This window comes from Adiantum capillus-veneris, chromosome 19 (assembly GCF_014529385.1).
Source record: "Adiantum capillus-veneris isolate H3 chromosome 19, ASM1452938v2, whole genome shotgun sequence".
Classification (NCBI taxonomy): Eukaryota; Viridiplantae; Streptophyta; class Polypodiopsida; order Polypodiales; family Pteridaceae; genus Adiantum; species Adiantum capillus-veneris.
The window spans coordinates 109318338-109335915 of NC_140949.1; the positions used below are offsets into that span (position 1 = coordinate 109318338).

General features: G+C 42.4%; 1 pseudogene; it reads right to left on the bottom strand.

The window, feature by feature from the left end:
• Window positions 1-852: 852 nt before the first annotated feature.
• On the bottom strand, window positions 853-1724 carry LOC147434640 (trihelix transcription factor ENAP1-like; annotated as a pseudogene).
• Between the last annotated feature and the right edge of the window lie 15854 nt (window positions 1725-17578).

Consider the following 17578-nt stretch of genomic DNA (forward strand, 5'->3'; position numbering starts at 1 on the left):
TTGGGACAAGTGTCCCCCTTTCCCCTTTGAGAGAGAGGACTTGATAAATGCAAAATCAATTAATTAAATATCCTAAATTATCATTGGACCCCTTGGGTGGCCAACCAATAGACTTCAGGCACACCATGAGGGCAACATGAGGAGGAACTTGACAAGTGTCCTTGCTGCCTCTTCAAGCTGGGGCTTCCCTTGTGTGTGTGTGTGTGTGTGTGTATTCTCTCTCATCCCCCCCCCTTGTAGGCTCGCCCCCCTCCTTGTAGGGATATTTTTGACTTTGGATGAGCAAGCCCCTTAGTCATCAAGCATGACTAAGCACTTGAAGTAGGGGGTGTTCCCACAAGCATCTCAGGCAAGCTTCTCAAGGCACCTCAAGCACCTTAATGATGCACCAAGTCAAGCACCTCAAGCATGGAGCCAGTCAAGCACCTCAAGCATCTTAATCAAGCACCTCAAGCACGACAAGCACCTCGAGCTTGGGCCGGGTTCCCACCTCAAGCTCAGTCCTAGCTTACCTAAGGTGAAAGGACTTTTACACACATTATTGGAGGTCTTCAATGAAGGTAACCCTAAGGTCTTATGCTCCATTGGTTAGCCTTGCTCTTGATAGACCATCTCCCATTTGGGCCCCTTTACTATTGGCCCCGTTTTGAGATAGATCTATAAGCACATATCTATATCTTAACACTTGTTCCCGTTTATTCTCCCACATTAAGTGATCAATTTAATATGAGAAAATCATTTGGGTTGGTTAGATATTAGATTTTATGACATCTGTATATTAATTACTCTGCAACGAAATGTGGTAGTGCTCAAAACAAATGTAGATTTTACTACGGTGAAGTTCAAATAAACTTACTGCTCTGGCTTCTTAGAGAAAAGCTTGGCGATCTCCAAAAAGATCTGGTGACGCTTCCTCTCTTCCTTCTCTCTGATGTTTGCGAGTCTCTCCTCATGTAGCATCCTAGCAGTCTGAAGCTCTCGCAAGGTGTTTGTCTTCTTGTCTTCTGCACGCTCGTAGGCCTCACACATCTATTTCATCCCATCTCCAATTGTCTTGGCCACTGTGCCCAAGCTAGATTTCTTCGGTTGCTTGACTTCTTGCCAAATACGCTGTCCAAATCCACAGTATCAGGTTGTGCATTTTGGCCCGAGGCACCATCGTTCTCAACCCCATCCAGGTCTATGGGTGTATCTATTGTAGAGGATACAGGCCTGTGGATCTTGCTGTCAAGGGCACCAGCTATGCCTGAGCACTTTGGAGTCTTCCCCCACAAAGCGTCCCACAGGTCAAAAAATGTCCAGGTGCTGGGAATACTGCTAGTAGAATTGTTTTTTGAAAGCTCTTTCTTGTGGAGCTTCTTAAGTGTGTCGATTTGGTTTCTTGCATGCTCAGGACTGAAGTTACCTGAGATCTCTCGATGTAGAGCAAAGACCAAATCTTCCCAATCCTTAGGGCGAAAATTACACTTCTTGATGTGTGACCATTGCTCCTCATAGACTCATAAGAGAGTATGCGTGCTTTTGTCGACCCATATAACTGTCGTTGCCCTCGCACGCTTCGACCCTTTCGTGCTTATGTCTGCTTCTTGTGGTGTCTGCATTGGTGGTTGAGTCCTTGCATTTGTGATCTCTGGCTGCTCGCTTGGAGCCTGCTTTTGTGAGGATATATCTACCTTGGATCGTTTTTTCCCAGTTGAAGGAGGCGTAACCATAGCCTCCTCCATCAAGCCGACGTAAGAAACCTGCTCAAAAGGTGTGGTGTCTTGGGAAAGAGGAACATACTCCTCACATTCATCTGCCACTGGCGCCAACTGTAAGTGCATTGCCCAAGAGGGCCTAGCAGACAGACAAGCCTCCCCTCGCCTAGCTCTCCGCATGCCAGCCATGACTAGAGGTGGCGAAGACATACTGCGAATATTGATAAACATACATAAAATTTCGGACATAATCGACAGTAGTCCCATACGTGTACACACAAAAACATTCATTGGAAAACCACATAAGTGCGTTGTAATGCAATTGCATTTTGACGAAAACAAAACAAAACAATGCAACTTCTGACTGTAATGCATGTGTTCATATATGTGTGTGTGAAGAAAAAGAATGAAATTCCTTCTTCTTCCTCCTTCTGCAATGATGCATGATTCTCCTCTTCTTTTGCTTCGCTTTTTTTTTGATTGAGAACCTGAGAATAGGCAAAAGCACCTGTCTACTTCTATGTAAGTGTGTTTTAGGGCAAAACTACTCCCCTGTTCATGCTCACAAGCACGACACAGACAACATACTTATCATTCGATGACACGACTAACCCGTAGGTGCAAGTAGGCAATCTCGTTAGCTTGTCAGACTGAGACCAATCTACACATACGCACTTTTATGATGCATCAATCACTAACCCTGGTAGAATGCAACCCACCCTATCCCTAAACGCTCACAACACCGTTTACACTTCCAATGAACTCGGAATCGCATCAAACTTACTAGGCACCATCCTCTCACTAGGATATACTTACCTATAAGTCTAATCTCACCAAGTTTGAACCCTAGTTATCTCGAATACAGTCGCGATAGACTAACATGTCATAATCCAAAAGTGGGCGAAACTTTAGTTTATGAGTATCTATGTGTAGCTAATCCCTTTCTCGTTCCATAAAGCACTTGATTGTTGAAAACAGACATTGTTTGTGCTACTTACAAGCAAAACAAGCTCGAGGAAGGATCGATCGCGAACAACTCAAAAATGTGAATGCGTGGCGTGGGCACGTAGCTCTCGGAGAGACTACCATGATGGTGTAGTCACGTCGTGAATCCGGTGAGGGAGAAGCGCGTAGCGAAGAGGATAAAACACTCTCTCTCTCTCTCTCTCTGACTCGTACGACACAGGATTAATGTTAAAAAATGATGTCCTTTAGAAAATGGTTCTAAGGTGACTTTTATACTTTAGTCACCTTAGCTCAAAAATGTACATGGGGTTCTCTTACTCATTATTACAAAGTGGGAACAAATCTGAGTCCTGACTAACTGATTAATCTTTACATAACCCAGACGAATGGATCAAAATGATAAGACGTCTTTGACATAAAATGGGAATTTGATATGCTTTACAAGATGGGCTCATTACAACAGTTGGACAAATGGGGCTCCAACACTCTCCCCTTCCTAATTCATGTCTACCATGACATGATCGTCTTTGTCTTTAGTGTCATTGTCGTCCTTCTTTGTTGATTTGATGTAGAAAGGCATCATATCGCATAGACTCGCTTGCCATTAATGGGACAAAAACTTTGGACTTGTACATGAAGAAGCCTGTATAAAATGCTTCTTCGAAGGTTTGGAGATGGTAGCTTGGCAGAAACATTAGCCGTCTGAAATAGGCATACAATACTGGCTCTGTAGGTGGCCCACTTAGATCGTATGACAGCTCTGAGATGCTTCTTTCGGTATTCATATACTCTGAAGTCCAGCTTTCTGAGAAGACTATGAGACATGCCAAAAAGGTTCGAGCTATTTTACATAGCATCTTGCAGGATAGGTCGGGAGAGCCTCCGAATTCTGCAATGGCGCCCTGAAGGGTTTTCACCATGTAAGAATCGGATATTCTCTCTGCCTCTGCAGGCCCTGGCAATACTGGATAATTTAGCCATGTCGGATTTCTGCTTTGTAGTGCTTTATGTTGGCTGTAGGTGTATGTTCGGGGAGTTGGGTAAAAAGTTCCGTCATTCCTCAGCTCAGGCGGTGCGTTGACTAAATGGATCAGGTTATTAGGATGATCCAAGAGCCATTGACGCCTCCACTTTGGCTGGCTGTCTACTATTCTGTTTTGCTGTTCCTGATCCTGTAATTCGCCTTCAAACACTGGCACTTGTTCTTCTTTTGCGAGCTGCCGTTGATGTGTTAGAGTTTCGTATTCCAACAGAGCATAGGGTAACATAGGGGCATTCCATTCCTCCCATAGCTCTGCTGTTGTTTTGCCTGATCTGGAGAGCCCTTGTAGCATCTCCTTTTCTAGTTGCATTGCCTTGTACCATATCATCTCTGATTGTTTTTCCAATTGCTCGACCAGCCTCTGCTCTTCCAATCTCGTGACTGAATCTTCGTCTATTTCTTGGTCTTTGGAGCCAGTTTGATCAGTCTGTGTATCTGGGGCCTCCTGATCATCTGATTCTTCCTCGTAGTCATCTTGACCCCCATATACTTCGGCGAGTCTAGCCAAATCTGTGGCTGCTTGCTCCAGGTGCACTCGTACCTGTCCTTGGTGTTGCCTTGCAGTTTGAAGAGTTGCGATTTGGGCAGCCATTGTTCTACTATTGATTTGAAGAGCTTGAAATTCCATCTCTTTTTAAACTGCAGACTCCTCTAACTGTTTTAACATGATTTGCAAGTTCTCATTTTCTTCCCTGAGTGATTTGGAAACAATGCTTTCCATTTCACTGTCAGAGGAGCTAGTCCTTGTTGCTGTTCACTTTGTAAGTCTGAAATTTTCCTTTGTAGTTGATCCTCTGCTCTAAGCGCACTTTCGGCTATCATTAAGCGCTGCTTTCTTTCCAATTCCAGCTCCCTCTTCAGTGTAGCCACTTCTTCTACCGGTGTTGTTGGTAGCGACGTTTTTTGTTTCTTAGCTCGCTCGATTTCCCTTGCTTGTATATCTGTTACTGCCCTCAAATCTTTGACTTCAATTTGTAAGTCATCGATGACGACTTGCAAACTTTTGACTGTCTCCAGCGCATCTTGCTTTTCTTTTTCCAACTTATGGATGTGTTCATCTCTGTCACTGACATCTTCAAGGAATACGTTGATCGTATCTTCACAAATGGCATTGCAATCTTCAAACTCCTGTAAATTGTCTTTGAGGAGATTTACCGTGCTTTTGAGCCCCAAGATCTCAGCATCTCTGATGCTGATCAATTTTAGAGTGTCATCTCTTTGCTCCAATAGTCTCATAACTTCTTGATGGGTTTTTTCTAACTTCGTTTTGTTGGACCTGTTTTGATCAGCTAGCCATTGACTGTGCACTCTTGTTCGGTTTAGTATTGTCTCCATTGACTGCAAATCTTCATCTATAGTAGCTTCGAGCTCAATTTCTTGAGAGGAGGAAGCTTTATCTTTTGTCTGATCCACCTCCTTTTTCTTGCCTTTATCAATTTGTGATATGGTTCCAGTGTTTGGGTGACCATCTGTTCTTTCTTCTTCTTCTTCTTCTTCTTCACTCGGTGGTGTATGAACTCTCTCATCACGGTGTGAGCTTTTCGAATGCGAAGGACAGTCAGCAGGTGGGGTAGATTGCCTCTCACTCGTCTCTGGCCTTGGAGATGATGGTGGTGTTTCCTGATCTCGTGAAGTTGGCCTCAAATGATCTCTCAAAGTTTGGAGATCCTCCTCTTCTAGTAGCAACTCTGGTTCGTCCCTAGCATTTCTTTCTTGGATGTACCTCTCGAACCAGTCCAACTCAAAAGCTGGGTTGTTTTTATTCTTCGTTCTCAGTGTGTAAGTGCTACTAGAAGGTTTCCAAGTGGCGCCTACATCGCCTCGTAGAGATCTCTCTAGAGTAAATCCTTCTAGCATCCTTTCCATTTTTGCTATCTTCTGCAACCTGGTGTTGTTTTCCATTTCCGCTTTCTGCTTCTTTAGTCGGACATCTTCCTCTTCAGTTCTTCTTTCTTCTTCCATCTTTTCTTGTGTACTTCTTGTTACTCTTTCCAGCCTGCGTCCTTCAATGGTGTTAATAGAGGCCGGTACTTTCCTTTGTGATCTGTCTTCGATATTTTCTCTTAACGCCAGCCAATCGTTTTGATGGGGAGCAGGTGGCAGCTGATCTGCCGCGCCTATGGCTTGGTATATGATTCTGGTGAGGACTTCTCCTCCTGCAATGTAATTTGGCTTGTCCTGCCGTAGCTTTGTCACTTCTTCAAACAGATATGATGCGTGATCTATATAGAACTCATGGGTCATTCCCATAGCCCATGTCAGTGTGGTTGAGATGCTCCCGTGTGGTGTAGTGTATCTTGGCGGTCTTTTGCTGTAGCTCAACAAACACTGACTGTAGATCTGTGTTAGTTCTCTTACTTCCGGGTTTGCTATGAGTTCAAAAGAAGGTAGTTTGGACTTTTGCAAGTAGACTGTGAGGTTTTTCCTTCTTTCTCTCATGTTGGCTCCTTGATCAGACAATTTCAATGCCTCCTTGATGATTTCTTTGGTGATCTGGATCTCCATCACTTCATTATCCATGCCTGCCACTCTGCAAGTTCCATCTTCTTCGATAGTCTCAATTAGGTGTTGTACCCTCTTGAAATCTATCCCTACTAGTGGTAGTGATACAAAGTTCCACAAGCCAACTTTTTTGAGCCATGACATTTGTGGTGATCTTTTCAAGTAATTTTCTGCCTCCTTGGGGATCATCACTGTATCCACTAAGTTTCTTTTGTCATCCACATATGAACCTTGATAGATTTGAAAGGCTGCTGCCTGTTGCACATCTGCAGGTATCCAGGTGGCCGCTGGCTTTAGTGAATTGGGTAGAAGTGCATATGGTATTGCACCTTCCGTTGCCAGGTTCTTGCCTTTTCTTTTCCCCGGAGAAGCATCCATGGATCCTGTATTCACAATTAACAGTTAATGTACAAACATAGTACTTCCCTTCTAAATTGATTACCACTTAATCGTGCATCTAGATGAGCCTTCTTAGTTCCAAGATGAGTTAAGGTAAAATGTTAGCAGATAGACAAGCTCTTCCCTTGTGCGACTCTGACGGCTTCAAATTAATGTTGTTGGTGAAGGAAAACGAGTCCAAATGCTCTGAAATTTTGTGTGGTGTATGTTCACAGGGCATGTAAGGTCACTCTATGATCCCAAATAGAAAATCAGTTCATTTGTAGCTTTTGCTCAGTCTATCGCGATAGACTATCCATTTTTTGACAGGGGTCCTATTTTGCAGTTGTGCCTCCACCAATTGGTTTCTCATACTTTGCACATGATCTGATCCCATTTTCACCTCAAATGAATGTCAAGTGACCCCCTTTTGGATCAACTCCCATTTTTCCAGATTCCTTCCAAGGAGATGTTGGTCTATCTCCTTCATTTTGTGTTTTTTTGGGCTCAAACTTAGTGGGTAGTCTTCTTGCATCATGCTGAATCCAACTGTTAATTCAAAATTTTGGTTAGATGGCCTAGTATCCCTCTGCTTAGTCTATCGCGATAGACTGGTAATTAGTGTCAATTTGTCATTTTTTGGCTCTGTGATCATCTGTCTGCCTTCTCCAAGTTGATGTAAGGTTTCTTGACCTCTCACATGTGAATTTTAACTGTCTGCCCTTGAGATGTCCTATTCTGACTCTGAGTTGTCGTCATGTCTTTCTCGGCTTGCCATATGAGTCCATCCTGTCACCAAATTTGGTGTACTGCCTTCATGTGCTTCCCCAAGTCTATCTTGTTCAAATTTTGAAAAGTCTTTCACCCAATTATTGGTTTAGCAAGTCTATTGCGATAGACTAGGTTATTTGGCCAAAAGAGATCCCTCTTGCACTTTGATTTGATAATGGTGGTTAATATTCCTTGTTAGCACCCCTCATGAAGCCAAAATCTAAATTTTACTGGTCTAATTGTAAATTCAAGTCTATCGCGATAGACTAGCACTTAGTCATTTTTACCTTTTTTTTTTAATGTTAGTTGACCACAATTGTGTTAATAGGCTCTCCTAGACACACACATCAAGTTTTAATCAATTTAGAAGAGTGTACTCCCTGTTTGCACACTTAGCTGGTCCTGGAGTCGACCACTTAGGTGATGGTCGCCGTTCCTTTTGGTCATTGTATGACTCCGGCTGTCTTTTATTTCCTTTTGACCTTCCATCGAAGCATTCAGTTGTTGTTTTTGTGTTTACAACAGCAAAAACGACCATTTGGACATCTTTCTGGCCTGTTGCTGACATTTGCCCTAGTGGAAGAGCTTTTTTCCTGAGTGGACACATTCCATCTCGTAGTTGACCTCTTTTGGATGTACCTTGTTAAATTTGGTGTCATTTTGTCACTTGGTCGGCCCGTTAGAGTATTGTGCAGTTTTCGTCAGATAGGGACTTTAGGCTCCGTTTTGACGAACTTTTTCATGGTCTAACCCTTCAGCCGGTTTGTTGAGGTTATTGGCTTGCTGTCTATGAGTTTTGGCTCATTTCCAATCACCTTGGTTCAGCTGCACTTTTGCAGGTCCTGTGAAATTAGGGTTTTCTGAGCGGATTCCTTCGCGCTTTCCAAGGTCATAGGCTTGATCGCTAAGCTATAGGCATTATGCCTTTCAATTTTGGTTCCATTTGGTGGCCTCTAGGTCTCCCTAACAACTGGTCTACCGTATGTGTGCACAGGTTGTGATTGTGATGCCAGCGAGGTTTTGCAACTAACTGAAGTAAACAACACTTAGAGTCAGTGTTGACGAGCATACCTCTCATGTCTGATGTCGATCTAGTGACCGTGCGCGATGGATGAGCTTTTAGAAGTCTCTCTCTCTCACAATGGAAAATGACTCAAATGAGAGATTTCTACCCTAGCCTCTCTATATGTAATCAAGACTCCGACACAAAATTTTCCCATCTTTTACATGTGGCCAAAACTTTTTACGAGATGCGGTTTAGGCTCGCAAATTTCTTGATTTGGACCTCGGTTGCTCCAGTTCTACCATTTTTGTAGATTTCTCTTGTTGGAGGTCCCTTCATGACGGTGGTCATTTGCCCTTGTCACCTTTGCAGTCCCTATTTTTTATGTGTCTTCTTTACCTTGCTCCAATCAAGCGTCTCTTCTTTTGTGTTTCCATCTAGATTACAGATTTTTTTCTATAATTTTTGCTAGAAAATGGCTAAAATGAAGCAAATAAATCCCAAAATAACCCGAAAATAGCAATTATAATCTATAAAAATACAAATGAAAAGCAAAACAATTTGTAGCTCACTTTTCTCTCGTCTATGTACATTCTCACTCATAATCGTCAACCTTGGCCTATTTTTTGCTGTTTTTAGACATCTTTTGGCAAGATTTGACTCTCTATATAGTCTATACACGTCCCTAGGGGCTCATGTATGATGATTTGGTCCCCAATTCTGATTAATTACGAGGGCATATTCTTTTTCCCAAAATCACACAGTAAAACGCAAAAATGGTTGAAAAATTGCTCACAAACATTGCCCTCTAATATATGACACGAGTCTGCATTTGGAATGCCTCCCCCCCTCCTAGTTGGAGTCCTCCTGGACGACAGGGTATCGTCAAGGGTATGTACTGTGCATGAGTGTGAACTCGTGCTAATGCAGGCCTTATAATATAGCCCTATATGCATGTGAAGTCAATGCATGTAGAAAGAATTTATGCGGTGTAAGAGGAAGGTATAAGCACGAGTTGGCATTTGTCGTTGAGGTTTCCTGTGGTAGCTTGAGTTGGCTGGCAGATTTTCTTTGCAAGGAGTAGTTATAAATTTGCCGCTCTTTGTTTGATTGTTTTCCACTGGTTTTGAATTGGCGTATGTGGATCCTTTGAAGTCGATATTGTCGTATATTTTGTTGCATTTTCTGGTGGAACATTCTTTCTTTCTCCTTTGATGACTTGGGTCTTATAGATCCTTGTAGTTTTTGTTGTTGATTCTGTTTGTTTCCTCGTGCTGGTTGAATGATGTAGCTTGACATTGACAATTGTAGATAACTGTTCGATGGTCATCTTTGGCCTCCCTTCTTGTGTTGTTGGCCCGTTTTGAATTGGTAATTTTGGCCTCCATACTAATATAGTCCGTTGCGTAATCGACCTATTGACTTTGGTTCTTTGAAGTTTTGCTGGATTTTGGTGTTTTGTCTGTTCTTCTGCCCCCTTTTTTTATAGGAATTAGGCTGTCCTGCCTTATCCAAACTTTGTATTTCCTCTTTTGATGTAATTGTGCCTCGGCCAGATGTGTACGTCGTACCCAAACTTGCCTGGTTCCCTGCATGGATGTTGATTTTTGATAAGACGTTGCTGGACTTGTAAACTCTGTTTGTTGTTGGGCATATGCTTGCGGTTGTATTGATTCCTGTTTCCTCCTTGACATGTATTGGCTATATTTTAAGAAGGGTTCTGAAAAGTTTTCATTTCGGAACAGTGCTTCATTAGTATCCAAATCAATGAATACCCTGTTAGCTTTCATCCATGACATTGCTAAAATACACGGCGTTTCTGATCTACTTGGTGGCAGTACATGGAATTTTGTAGTGTACTGGTGTGCCTGCACTGTGATTGGTATTATAATAGACCCCAACGTGGTCACCTCATCACCCGATGCTACTTTCAACCAGTGTGTCTCTGGGATCTTCCTCATTGGTCCAAGTTTCGGAAAGAGCTCAAAGCTGATGACACTCATTTTTGCTCTAGTGTCAAGCAATGTATAGATTTCAACTTGTTTTGTACCTGCATAAGCTTTTATGTAAGGAGTACACCACGTATCTTCCAAGTCGTCAATGATGCTATCATCCTGAGCCCTAAAGTCTGTCATGGTCTTTTCTAATTCTTCACTTTGTATATCTGCTTCGATTTGTAAAGCCTTTGGTCTGGCTTTTGACCACTCTCCTGGCAGCTTCTTATTAGTCAAATATTCCACAATAGCTTGACTCCATGCGGGTGCTACTGTCACTTGGTATAATGTGGCATAATCCACGGTAGTATTGGATGTCCAAAAGTCGCATTTCTTGATGTAATTAGCTACATCCCCTGCCATTCCTGGCCAATACACTCCAAGTCTTCTTAATTGTTCATACATCATTTGATTTCCTCTATGGAATCCCCCTGTTTGTGTATGAGCCTCCTCTAGATACGCTTCGTACTCCTTTGGTCCTATACACAACCTTAGAATCCCATCGCTTCCATGATGGTATAATTTTTCCGCAAGCATTGTGTAATTTTGTGCTTGTCTAACGTCTTCCACCGTGTTTTTGTCGTCAAGATTCATTCCATATGTCAGCAACAACGGAATAATTTACTCTGTCCATTTCGGTACCATCTCTATATTAAACAAGTATACGTCTGGGAGATCATCATCTACCCCAATAGCTTTTTCGCCATGTAGTAATCGAGAAAGGTGGTCTGCTCTTTGATGAGTTTTCCCTTTCTTAACTACTACCGTAAAATCAAACTCCAGCAACACAATGAACCATCTTACAATTCGTCCCGTGTTACAAGGTTTGTTTACTAAGTACAAGAATGCTTGATAATCCACAAAGAATGTGAATTTGTTCGCGAGCAAGTAATGCCGAAATTTCTTTACCGCATATATCATACCCAATCCTTCTCTTTCAGTGGTAGTATAATTCTTTTCTGCACTGTTGAGTTGTCTACTAGCATAACTGATTGGAAAATCCGTATTACCCTCCCCTGGTTGTGCTAATATACAACCTATTGCAAATGTCGAAGCATCTACATGTACATGGAAGATCTTTGACTAATCTGGTGCTTTTAGAATTGGTGCAGATACCAGTGCATCTTTTAGTTTCTGGAATGACTCCTCACATTCATTGGTCCAAATGAAGAGCGTGATTAGACTATACAAGGGTTTTGCTATTACAGCATACATGTAGATAAAACGTCGGTAGTATCCACAATGTCCCATAAATGATTGTACCTCTCGTACACTGTTTGGTCTTAGCAATTCTATGATCAGCTTTACCTTGTCTTCATCAGTGGTAATTCCATTAGCCGACACTATGTGGCCTAAGATTTTACCTTGTCGTACCATGAATACACATTTTTATGGGTTGAGGCAAATCCTATACGTTTTGCATTTTTCGAATACCTTTCTAAGATGATCTATATGGTCTTCTCTCAATAGAGAATAGACACACAAGTCGTCCATGTAAATATCCAAGAATATTCGCAAGTATTCTTTAAAAGCGTGTGTCATTAATCTCTGAAATGTGGCTGGAGCATTGGTCAAGGCAAATGGCATTACCCTAAATGCATATATGTCCCATTCTGTTGCAAACGCTGTTTTGTATTGATCTTCTAGTTTGACCCCCAATTGGTTATAACCAGAGAATCCATCCATAAAGCTATAGGCTTGCTTGCCTGCTACTTGTTCCAGGACGTGTTTAGTGATAGGAAGAGGGTAGTTGTCCCTTATTGTTGCTGCGTTTACCTTCTTGAGATTCACACACATTCGTAATTTCCCATTTTTCTTGGGTACCACCACTATCGGTGACACCCAGTCCGTGTGCTCTATCTCATAAATAAATTCAGCCTCCATAAGTTTGTCTATCTCTTCTTTTATCCTTTTGGCGAATGTCTCATTATATGTGTATGGACATTGTTTGCTTGGCTTGGCATCAGACTTCAGACGGATTGAATGCTCACAAATGTTAGGATCCACCCCCTTCAAATCTTTGTACGACCATGCAAATACATCTCGAAACTCCTTAAGTGTTTTGATCAGTAAGTCCTCTTCTTCCCGACCTAGATCTGTGGCAATGTAAGCAGGTCGAGGACTTTCTCATGGCTTTGCTAAGTTTATTTTCTTGGCGTTCTTTGGTCCATCGTAGGACTCGTTTGATTTACGCTCCCTCATTGGTAGCTGAACCACCAATCTTCTTTCCTGAATGGTGTACTTACAATAGTGAGAAGGTACATCTATCTTTTTACTCCCATCACTAGCGTTCGTTCCATCGCTACTTTCCATTTCAGTTGTCCATACATTTTTAATTTTTTGTTTCAACTCATTGTATCTCGTTTTCTGTTCAATTTTCGTCATAATTGGACTACCAGAGACATTCAGTTTTTTTGTTGCAACTCTTTTTTTTGCTTTGCCGGTTTTCTTAGGTTTCAACAATCTGGACTTAAATCCTGAGCCTTCAACAACCTTAAGAAATCTTCCCGACACTTTATCCTTAGCACAATCAACATCATGAATGTTCATAAGGAAATGTGGCTTACCCCTAAACTCTGGCATGGGTCTTAGCCTGGTTGGTAGACTGCTATGGTGTCGTTTACTCTTGTATCTTTTTTGGCGTCTCTCACTTTGGTTTGGGAAGTTGTAGAAGACGTCATTGTCTTGATCTTGATTGTCTTCTTCCTTCGTATTTTCCGACTTCTCGTCATCCGCATTATCCTTGTTTTCACTTTGATCAGAAGAATCATAAAATTCTTCTCCTATCTACCAATACCGACCCTCCTGAGGTTTCACTTCTTGGTCCCTCCGTTGATTTTAGAGAGTCGGACTCTCTTTGTTGTTTAAGTTGCTCTCGAGCTATCGTTAGCTCAGCTTCTACATCTTTTTGTTTTCGCTCACGTCTAGCTTTCATTTTCGCTCTTCGTTCTTTCCAAGGATTATAACGACTGACGCTAGACTTGTCAGTCTTGATTTCTTCCTGATTTTCATCGTTACGCTTGGGTTGATTGTAATTTCTCCTTGGTTGGGCTCTCGTCAAGACTTTAACAGGAATCGGAGTTTCGCTTTCTGACCCTCCACTGGAAGGTAACACTCCCAACATTTTCAAGGTAGTTTTTGCTCCTTTGCTCGGGTTTTTAAGGGCAATCAGGGATCAAGTGAGTAATTCCACACTCGGTGCAATATTCGTTTTCTGACCCTCCACTGGAAGGGAACACTCCCAACATATTCAAGGTAGTTTTTGCTCCTTTGCTCGGGTTTTTAGGGCAATCAGGGATCAAGTGAGTAATTCCACACTCGGTGCAATATGCGTTGACCCTAATGATTTCGTCATGAGGGCAGTCCCTCAGCCCATGGTCTCCACCACACTTGTAGCATGGTCCTTTAGGCTGTTGAGGTGCTCCTGGAGCTCCTCTTTGTTGGTGTGCAATTCTTTGCCCGCTCATGCCTCTGTTGGCTATGAACAACAGTGTTCTTTCATCCAAGCTATATCTTCCTTCCCCCGCTGTCTGTGCAGCAGTTGGTGGTCCTGTATTTCCTATCATGCTCCATGGTTCTGGTGTAGAGGGTTCTTCTAGTGGATAATAGATAGAGTTCACCGCATATCCATTGGGCTCGTCGTAGTATGCATGCATAGGTACTAAAGCCTTCTCATCCGACTCACTTACTGTGGGTGTGTATCTTATGCCGAATGGTCGTAATCCTGGTAGGGGTGGTTGTTGTCCCAACACTGGTTGTGGTCTTTCTACACCTACAGATCCTGGTAGGTTGCCTGTATGATATCTAGGCATCGGTGGGACTTGAGGGGATGTCGCCTGAGCTTGCGGAGCATATGGTCCTTCTCTCACATATCCCTTGTTATAATAACACTCCTCCGTCCCATGGTTTCTCCATTTTTGTTCAATTGCACACCATTTTGGTTGTTTAGCTTGTGGTTTGGAATACAAGTTAATCTTTTTAAGCACTTCCTCTATAAGCTGCTCTTGGCTTACCGCTACTTCTCCTTTCGGTGTTGTCTTAGCAGGCTGGCTTCCGCTTTGTTGCGAGGAAGAATCATCGTCAAGATCCTTGAACTCACCCTCTTTGTAGACCGCACAATTGTCCACAAGGTATAGAGCTTCCTTGGTTAAACCATTCAACGTCGTGCTCCTTTTCATATGTAAGTCCTTCTGAAGATCTGCATTCCTTAGTCCTTGGATAAATATAAGCATAAGTCTGGACTGAGTTGGCAGTTCTTCCACGGGGCAGAACTTAACATATCTTTTTAATCGGAGGGCTGCCTTTCGCACAGACTCTCCATCTTTCTGTTTGAATTTATGGATTTGTGAGACTGTATTATGAGCTATTCCCCTTTGTGAGAATTCCTCGATAAACTCGTCAAACACTTCCTCCATAGACTCAAAGTCTCTTCGCTCCACTGAGTCAAACCATGTAGCTGCATCATCCTCTAAGGTTAAACCAAATCCTGCAAATTGGGTAGGAAAGTCTAACACCTCTTCAACTCTAATTACACGCACAAAGGTTGCTACATGATCTCTCAGATCCTTGCTTCCCGTATATTTCTTGTTTACCCATTCTTGCACTTGAGAAGGTCTAATTCTATGATAGTCTACAAATCTCATCATGGGATCTCCCCGTCATAGCCGATATACCTCCTCTGGTCTTCTGTAGTGGCCAGGTTCCTCTCCCAATGGTGCTCCTAAGCCATAATTTCTAACAGTTCTCGCGAGAGATGGTTCATCTCTCCGAACTCGTTCTCGGGGTGGTCTTCCAGGCTCAGTTGACCCCTAAGTCTTTGGCTTACTCTCTCCTTGATATTGTGCATAGAGTGGTGGTTCTTGTAAATTCCTTAGCCCTCGTGTGGTTTGATAACCCTCTCGGGTTCGATCTTGTTCTAATGTAGCACTCTGTCGAAGCCATGCCTGCAATGATGGTTGAGTAGCTGGTTGGTCCTGGTAATTGGACGTCGGTTGTCGGGTAGAATGTGAGGTAGCGTCATACTCTTCTGAAAAGGGATTTGTCGACTTGCTAGGGGTGTAGGTGCTCTTGGTACTTCGTCGGGGCCATAGGTCGATGCTCCCGGAACTGTTGCCTTTTCAACCTCCTCTGGGAGAATACGTTTGTATTCTCGCCCGTATCTGTCAACAAAAACAATATCCTTCCCCATAGCAGTTTCATAAGAAAATAAGTAAAGAACCTTGTCTTTTCTTAATTCGTTTGGGTAGGGTTCCTTGCATCGAAAGCAAGAGACTATACCCTCGCTTTCATGCTTGTAAATCCCTACATTCTCATTAGCTCCAGGTCAATCAATGTTAGGAGGCGGTTCTTGGGTTTCTAAAACCATTTTCCCTTTTGCCACGTTATCACCATATCTGTTGTAATCCTCAGGGTTACTCACTATCAGATAGTGGTTCCCCTTTTCGTCTCGGAATCTGTCTCCATCATCATAGACTCGAATTATCTCTAGTCTCTGAGCCGGTCTCTCTTCAATACAAATACACTTGCGTCCCCGATAGTCAGAATAAACTAAGGCTCCCCTCGAGTTAGTTCCTTCCAAGAAGATTATAGTGAACTTGGTTTCGTTTAAAGGATGTAAAGAGGTGCTCCCCCCTGGCATTGGTCCTTCACCGTTGAAACCTCCTGGCTGTTGACTCCCCATCATGAAGAAGGACTTTTCCGACAAAGTGTCAGTATCACTACCCTCTTCAATGATCGGTGCTAATGGGTCTAGTCTCGTCTGAGTTACACTCTCTTCGGTGGACATGGTGCTTACTTGACTTTTGACACTTTTAGCTCCCGACTTAACAAAGGCTCCTGACCTTAAATACATAAGAATGAAAGTTGGGTTGCAAACTTAAATCTTACCTGGACTCCTTCTTGTGCGGCTTTGTGATGATCTCCTTCTGGGATCTACACAAGGATGGTTAGTCTATTCACAAGGGTTTTCCCTGAATTACCAAAAAATCTTTCAAGTATGTACAACAGCCACTTAGTCAGCCTTCTGGTGGTCCAATTTCAAACATGAGATGATGGCTGGGATCTATATGGAGAGCATGTCCTAGCAGTATAGTCACAAATTGCAGAAAATGTCTGAATCACAACTTTCTTAGTCTATCGCGACAATTTGCTCAGCACAAGTCAATTCAAAATTGTGAGTTCACCCTTGAGTTCCAGTTACCCTCTATAGCCTATCCCTCAAGTTTTATGAAGTTTGGACACTTGGGTTGGGTTTTGGTCGCTTGTTAGTATTTTAGTCAGAGCCTGATTCTCTATCTGGGCCTTAGATTGATTTTCAATAGTCTAAATGCCTTGAAATTTGGTGTGTGTGCTGTATAGACTCTGATAAAGCTCTCCCTAGGGGAAATTTGAAAGTAAAGGTCCTTAGCAGCAGTTTCCTTAGTCTATCGCGATAGACTGGGAAAGTTCTCCATTATTGGCTTTTTTCTCAATTTATCTCCACATCTGGTTCAACCTCTCCTTGTGTAGTGCATTGACAAATTTTGGCACTGTTTGGACATTTGGCCAAAGCCTTCTTGCCCTTGTCTCTGAATTCAGACTCTAAAACACCAGTTTTGAAGTTTTGTGGTCAAGATGGTGTTCAATTTCACTCAATTTTTGTGGGTACCCTTGTATTGATGTGTTAAACCTGTGGTAAAAAGGTTTTTTCCTTGTTGTTAGTCAATCACCACCTTCATCAGTCTATCACGATAGACTAGGCAGAGAGCAATGGGGATTTAATTTTTGTCTGTTTTTGCATAGTTGTGTTCCCTGTGCCCATATAAGTCTATCCCCCAAGTTTTATGAATTTTGGACTTATTTTGACCTTGGACTCAAGCACTTCACAAATTTCACTTTTCTCTGGCAATTCACAACTCAATTTCACTTGAAGTGATGCAAATTTGATGACACTTCATCTTAAACTTGTGAACATCAGTCGTACCTCATGACACAGTCAATTTACCCTAGGCTAATGTATATATCCCTTTATTGGCCTTGTTAGGGTCACTTAGTGTTTTCTTATGAGAATCATCTGTTTCTTTTTGTTGGTTTTGGTAACAATTTTTATGTTTTTCTCGAGTGTTGGATCATAAATTTCAATGTCTACTCTCTCTCTCTCTCTCTCTCTCTCTCTCTCTCTCTCACTCTCTCTCACACACACACACACACATTGTCTGGAACTGTATGAGTAAAATAAGAAAAGGAT